Genomic DNA, 6,404 nt, shown 5'->3' with positions numbered 1-6,404 from the left:
AGTCTATTATTCTGTTCTCATGCTGTTAATAAAGACATACCTTAAACTGGATAATTTATAAAGGAAAGATGCTTAATTGACTCACAGTTCCACATGGTTGGGAGATCTCACAATCATGGCAGCAGGCAAATAAGGAGCAAAGTCACATCTTACATGGTGGCAGGCGAGAGATTGTATGCAGGAGAGGCCCTTTATAAAACCATCAGATCTGAGAACAGCATGGGAAAGACCTGCCCCCGCAATTCAGTTACCTCCTACTGGGTCCCTCCATACCACATGGGAATTATGGGAGCTAGAATTCAAGATGACATTTAGGTGTGGACACAGCCAAACCATATGGTGCAGTAATTATTATTACACTTCTCCTCTTTGATCTTGAGCATGCTGATTCCCTTCATGGAAAGATGCTGTCCCTTCTTTTCTCAGCTGGCTCCCTTCACCACTCTGGCGTGTTCAGTTCAGATGCTTCTCTCTCTCAGGAAGTGCTTCCTGAATTGTCTTAGAAGGGATGGATTCCTCCCTGGAAGGCCTCATAAAGCCTTTATCAGAATGCTTTATCATAATGGACTGTGGTCATTGCCTTCCTCAGCCACCTCCTCACTCCGCAGGAGCCCCTTTAGGGAAGGAGGGACCTATGTCCCCATATGCAGGGTCTGTCATGTGATACTCATTAAACTTTCATATTTCTATAGTTCCTTTTATCATTAGAGAATCACTTTGACACACAGGAAATGTAACCTGACCAAAACCTGAAGAAGTTGACAGGTGACTAATAAATTCCCATTTTATTCATGAAGACATTGAAAACTCTGAAATGCTGAGTAACTTTCCTTAAAACTCAGGTCCAGGACTGCAGGAGCTAAAAGTAGAGACCAATATTTACTCCAGGAGATAATAGTAGGGCCCAGTATTTACTCCAAGGATCAGTGTTTCACATTATTATCCCCCACTAAACTTGCCAGTTTTTTTTATTTTTTTTTAATTAAACACAGACACACAGGGCACAGACAGACATGTTTTGAATTTTGTATCTGATCTTAGTTTAAAAAGAAGTGTCTTGAATTTAGTGACGGCTGATGGAAAGAGGCCTGTGAAAAATAGAAAGACTTGCAGGAAGATGTTGTCAAAGAGGTCAGGGATCTCATAAGACAGGGTTCAAGGTCTGTGAGTGGGATAGCTGAGGTCCATGAACCCCTTAAAGTTGGTGACAAAATCTTGTATTTCTCTGTGGGGAGGATGTGAAAGTTTATTCTTCAAAGGGAAGTGGATCCGACTAGCTAAGACATGAGTACCTAAAGCCTCCTTCCACCCCTGGGCAGAGGGAATGTTTCGTACTTCCTTGAGTATCAAGCTATTATATGTGGGCCAATTTCCTCTTGCAATCCTCTCCCAGGGCCAGTGAATGCCAAGGCCTCTAAGGAGGGGTCCTTGTAGCCTGCTGGCATCCTGTGTATCGACACTTCTGCTTTCAAGGCAAGCTAATCTGTTCCTTAAGCTGCTTGGCTGCACTTCTTTGCCAGATCTGATAGGAGAATTTAATCTTTCCTTTTTCTTTTTTGGCACACACTCAATGGAATCCAAATAAAGAATTAAGGAGACTTGAAAGGGACTTTCCATGACCAAACAATTCAGTTTAAATTTCCGACCTTTCCTCTACCTTTTTTTTTTCTTCCATTCCCTTCTTTCTTCCCCTTCAACATTTGGAACTCAAACCTGGCATAAAAGCTCGTGGGGACATGTGGAAAGCCAGAGACCAGGAACGTGAGTGGAATTTTCCAAATTAAGGTGGATTATTGGCCTTCATTGCTAAGCAAAGTGGGGAGGCCTGGCTTTTGGGCATGCCTTGAAGCAGGAGTGCTTCAACATCTGGAAGAGGGTTTTGGCTTTCATGTTTGGAGTGACACATATTCCGGCTTCATGGAACACTTTGCATTTTTTGCTACCCATTCTGTACTATCCTAGCACTGAGTCATTGCTCTTGCTGCTCATAGAACATAATACCAAGTGTTCAGCAAACAGCTATGAGGTCATATATTGTCCTGAGATCTCACAGTAACAGTAAAATAGCTAGAACTCACTGGGGACCGATCTTTGCGCAGTATTACGCCAACTTAACCATACCAAGAGGTAAGTCCAACTTATTTTCCCACTTGATGCATGAGGATACTGATGCACAGAGAGTAAAGCTCTCATAGACAGGATGTAGAAGAACAAGATTGCAAATTTAGGCAGTCTGGCTTGAAACCAGTGAAGAGTAATCAGAGTGGAAAGAAAGTTTAGCATAGGACCAGGAACACAGAAAGGAATTAACAAATTGTACTTACAACAATGGGGAGAAGAAGGAGTCGGAATATAAAACCAATTCATGTTATAGATCTAAGTTTTAAAAACAACATTTGTTTCTTCCTGCCCCGATTATAAAACAATAGCTTATGTTTATGATGGTGACTTTGGAATTACTCTCCCAAAGGTAGCTGGTATGGAAGATAAGATAGTTTTCTCAAATTTACTATGAAAAGTGAATTTATACAGTATATAAAGAGATATCTAATTTTGATGGAAATATTCAATATTCTTTATAATAATGATAGCTAACATTTATTGGGTGCTTACCAAATGTCAGTTACTGTACTAAGCTTTTTACCTGTTAGCTTTTGTCATTCCTCCAATAGTCCTATGAGATAATTGCTATTATTATCCTTCTTTTACAGGTAAAGTGAAGTTGATGTGCCTGGGATCATGCACAGCTAGTGAATGGAAGAACCGAGATTCAAATCCATGCAGCTTGGTTCCACAGCCCACACTGTCAGCCACTCATCAACACTTTTCCAAGGTATTGGTTTAAGAGTCCTTTCTTTAGTGGTTGTTTTTTCTCTATGCCCGTTCATTTAGTCTATGTAGCTATATATGCCAAACTCTGTACAAGATCTGGAAATAACAAAATGTGTTTTTGTGAGGACTATGCATCAGAAATTAAAGGTGGTTTATAGCAAAGACTGTGAGCAGGTGCTGAGTGATGCATGAGACACAAGGGGGAGTGACTGAGAGTTATTCTTGCCCAGTGGAAATCAATTTCATTGTGATTGTGTCCCCCAACTAGGAGGTGTGATCTATCAACATTTGTTGAAAAAAGGAATTAATGGCTAGTATAACTGTTTGCAAGTACTGGGAGTGCAATATGGGAAAGACTTTGAAATAAGTGGTGGTGTTTGTTTTTCCTTCAATGATTTGGAGAACTTTCCGAGAGGGTTTATTTGGAAGGTATCCTTCAGAGCAGTAGTTTATAGCAGACTTAAAATTACAAACCAAAATATCAACACAAGGCACTGGGCAATCTGAAGACTGTGGGGCTGTAATTAGGTGATGAGTCAGTGCCTCCCCACTGCACAGTCTGGGGTCATCAAGTGTTGAGTATTGGGATTGGCACACATCTCTGTACGTCCCTGACAATTATGGTCCTAAGCAAAACCTGTTAGAACAACAAGGTATCATTTGTCTTTCAGAACTAATTCTGACATTGTTCCCCTTGAGGTTGCATTTGTTTCTAATTTTAGAAAGTTGTTTATCCATTTATTTATTTTGCTTTAAGTTCTGGGATACATGTGCAGAACGTGCAGGCTTGTTACATAGGTATACATGTGACATTGTGGTTTGCTGTACCTATTAACCCATCATCTAGGTTTTAAGCCCCACATGCATTAGGTGTTTGTCCTAATGCTCTCCCTTCCCTTGCTCCCCTGCCCCAACAGGCCCCGGTGTATGATATTGCCCTCCCTGTGTCCATGTGTTCTCGTTGTTCAACTCTCACTCATGAGTGAGAACATGCGGTGTCTGGTTTTCTGTTCCTGCGTTAGTTTGCTGAGAATGGTGTCTTCCAGCTTCATTCATGTCCCTGAATCTTACATCATTATGACAGAAACAAGTAATTGTCCTCTGCTGTGGCCAGAGGACATGTTGGGAACAGACCAACAGAGCTGGCTGTAGGTGTGAGTCCCAACTCTTCTGCATTTCAAATGTGTGACATCAGTTAAGTCACTAAACTTCTTTAGCCTCTTCTGTTTTATTTTACTGGTATAGGGTAAATACTCAATAACTTATTTATTGAAGGAATGGATGGGTTAATAAAAACTAGTCCTCTCTTGTTTCGAGGTTAATATAATGAAAAACATCGCTAGACTAGGTATGGAAAAGTTGTGTAAGTGGAGTCCTTATTCCGAAGTAGTAGCCAAGGAGAGCTCTAGTGTATGGCAAGAAGAAGACCTTCTTTTATTTTGTCTTTCAATACTTTTGTCAGTGTGTCCATGGTCGTGTAATCCCCTTCTCTAGGGGTAACTGGAGTCTGAGGGAGAAGCCCCAAAACATCAACAACCTTAGAGAAGGAGCATCCCCCCCATCATCAGCAGCCTTGGAGAAGCCCCTAAACATCAGCAGACTTAAAGCAGGAACAGCCTATATTGTGAAAATATTCTATTTACATTTATTGAATAACTGATAAAGCTGGCTTCATTTTTTTAATATCTCACCAAGCTGGTTATAAAATACATGTTTATGAATTTGTCTCAGGCTGAATTCTCACCAGCTGTTAGAGAGGATTTTAAAAGCATGTGTGTATTGTATCATGGCTAAACATGAGTAAACTGAAGTTTGCTACTATCATTCAGTTTGCTAAAAATTGTCATTTAATAATATGACAAAAGCCTAAAAATAAATGACATGGTTTATATAAAGTCTTTCCTATCCATCCACTTTAGAGATTCACTCCTTATTTGGAGACCTTTCATATTCCAGGTACACAGTTGAATCTTGTGCATCCACAGCCTCTCTGAGACCTTGTTGCAATGTAGCTAACTGGAGCCTCTAAGAGTGTTCTGTAATTCTGGATCTTATTAGGAGAAGTTAACCAGAAAATTCTAAAAATGTATTTTTCTTAACTATATAGAAGGCATGAATCCACTAAGTGCAATTGTTTTTTAAAGAGATGTATTATACACAAGTAAGAACTCTGTAAACATGTTTGCTGATTGACATATGTAGAAGATACATGTAGTATTTTTTTGAAAACTAATACATACAAGGCTCAGTGCCAAATGTTTTATATGTATGTATTAGGTTATTTCTTGATGCATAATAAATTGTTACAACTTATCAGATTAAAACAGCACACGTTTATTATCTGTCAGTTTCTATGGGTCAGAAGTCCGAGCTGAGTCCTCTGCTCTGGAACTGATGAGGATGCAATCAAAGTGTCAGCTGGGCTGCATTCTCATCTGGAAACTCAACTAAGGAAGAATTTGCTTCCAGGATTTCTCAGTTTGATTCCTTGTGGCTTCATGGCTGAAGGCCCTGCCCTCTTACTGATGGTCAACTGGAGGCTACCTCAGCTCCAGGGGCTGCCTGGAGTTACCGGCTGCATGGCCCCTCCGTGGCAGCTCACAACATGGCTGTTTGTTTCTTCAAGGCCAGTGGGGGAATTTTTCTTTTTGCTCTGCTAAAACAAAGTCTTATATCAAGAGTGTCCAATCTTTAGGCTTCCCTGAACCACTCTGGAAGAAGAATTTTCTTAAGCCACACATAAAATACATGAACACAAATGATAGCTCATGACTAAACAAAAATCACACACACACAAAAATCTCATAGTGTTTTAAGAAAGTTTATAAATTTGTGTTGGATCACATTCTAAGCCATCCTGGGCCACAGTCCACAGGCTGCCAGGGGGACAAGCTTGTCTTATATAATGGAACTTAATCACGAATGATATACCATTGACTTTGACATGTTATTAGTTAGAAGCAAGTCACAGGTGCCTCTCACACTCAGAGGGAGGGGATTATGAAAGTAATGACACCAGAGGGCAGAGATCATACAGAGCATAGTAGAATTCTACCTACCTAAATGAATAACCTCATTTGATTATTAACAATATCCCCATAAGGCATATTCTATCATTGTTGTGTATTAGCATATAGAACTAAGGAAACAAGGCTAGCTTAGAGAGCCAAGATAACCCATCCAGATGAATATACCAGAGCAAGTGCTTTGACTGCTGTATTTGATTGTAACACCTGGGACCTTAACCACCTGCATTCAAACCACATCTGTACTTCTGCTTTAAGTTACTGAGTGAAGGCCTGTTGTTTGCTGTATGCTGGACTCTCTTCCCATATATATGCATTTTCTCTTTTCATTCGAACAGAACTCTAATAGGGAGCTGTTATAATCCCTGATTTACAGAAGATCAAACTTACACTCAGAAAGGTTATTCCTTTCTGATTTTGGGCAAGTTACTTAACTTCTCTGAGCTTCATCCCATTCATCTGTACAAAGGGGAATAATAGTAATTATTTCATAGAATTGTTGTGAGGATTAAATGAGGTAATACAGGCAGTTACCTCAGTTAGCAG

General features: G+C 40.0%; 1 long non-coding RNA gene across 1 annotated transcript in view; it reads left to right on the top strand.

Moving 5' to 3' along the window:
- LOC116546478 overlaps nucleotides 1-3,581 on the top strand; it is a 176,454-nt gene extending 172,873 nt beyond the window's left edge. The window contains exon 3 of the long non-coding RNA XR_004266729.1: nucleotides 2,712-3,581. This is a non-coding gene — a long non-coding RNA (uncharacterized LOC116546478). The remainder of the gene's footprint in view (nucleotides 1-2,711) is intronic.
- The last annotated feature ends 2,823 nt before the right edge of the window (nucleotides 3,582-6,404 follow it).

Source organism: Sapajus apella, unplaced genomic scaffold, assembly GCF_009761245.1.
Source record: "Sapajus apella isolate SASKATOON/1434 unplaced genomic scaffold, GSC_monkey_1.0 scaffold5, whole genome shotgun sequence".
NCBI classification, from domain to species: domain Eukaryota; kingdom Metazoa; phylum Chordata; class Mammalia; order Primates; family Cebidae; genus Sapajus; species Sapajus apella.
Note: the sequence above shows the minus strand (reverse complement) of the source record. Positions and strands in the feature narration are given on the sequence as shown.